Source organism: Sinocyclocheilus rhinocerous, unplaced genomic scaffold (genome assembly GCF_001515625.1).
Source record: "Sinocyclocheilus rhinocerous isolate Xijiao unplaced genomic scaffold, SAMN03320098_v1.1 scaffold4614, whole genome shotgun sequence".
Classification (NCBI taxonomy): Eukaryota; Metazoa; Chordata; class Actinopteri; order Cypriniformes; family Cyprinidae; genus Sinocyclocheilus; species Sinocyclocheilus rhinocerous.
In genome coordinates, this window is record NW_015647973.1 from 7,920 (window position 1) to 8,771 (window position 852).

An 852-nucleotide genomic window follows, 5' to 3' on the forward strand; every position below is an offset into this window, starting at 1 on the left:
GTCACATCCAAGATAATCGCGCTAATCAGGATCTGGCTAATTGGGTTCTTCGAACGCACCTGTTGTTGATGATTTGTATGGCTGGATTGAGTTATCTGAGATAAGTGCACGTTCATGGATTGGTTTAAAAGGGGCTATGTATCGATACTCGAAACAACCCATAATAGACTCTACATTATCTGTATAGCATGTGTGTAAGACTCCAATACAATTATGAAGTGATTATTTTATGACGACTAAATATCTCAGTGAGTAAAACCGGCTTCGTCTATAGTATTAAAGACTGCACAACATTATTATATTATCTTTAAATTAATTTTTAAATGATTATTATTTTAAATTATTGTCCCTGGATCATTAGGATACTCTTGTAATAAAGTAGCGGTGGCTGTGACAGATTTTAAGTATCAGTTCTGTTTAAAAAGATGCAATCTAATCCTGTTTACATGAAATAAGCTGCTCCTGAGCAGGTTTAAGCTTATGGACCTGTTGCTCTGACAGCAAGTCCAGGATGAGCTTCGAAGAACCAAACAATCCAAGATCCAAATCATCAGCAATCAAATCCAGCTAACTGAGTTAGCGATGTACGAAGAACGGGCCCCAGGTCCAACTGATCTGGAATGACCGGAAGGTGAAAGTAATTTCTTGGTAAACTGACTGCAATAAAACATACCTGTGATAGAAATGCTTTCTTTCTGTACCTTACAGAACTAAAACACAAACAAGCAGCCAGCTTTAATTTCTGTTTTACTTAAACACATAAACAGTGGTCTGTGGTGTAAAGCTAGTGTGAAAATAACTGTTCACACTTAGACTGATGCTGCAGACTTTACATAGCATGCTGCTTTAAAG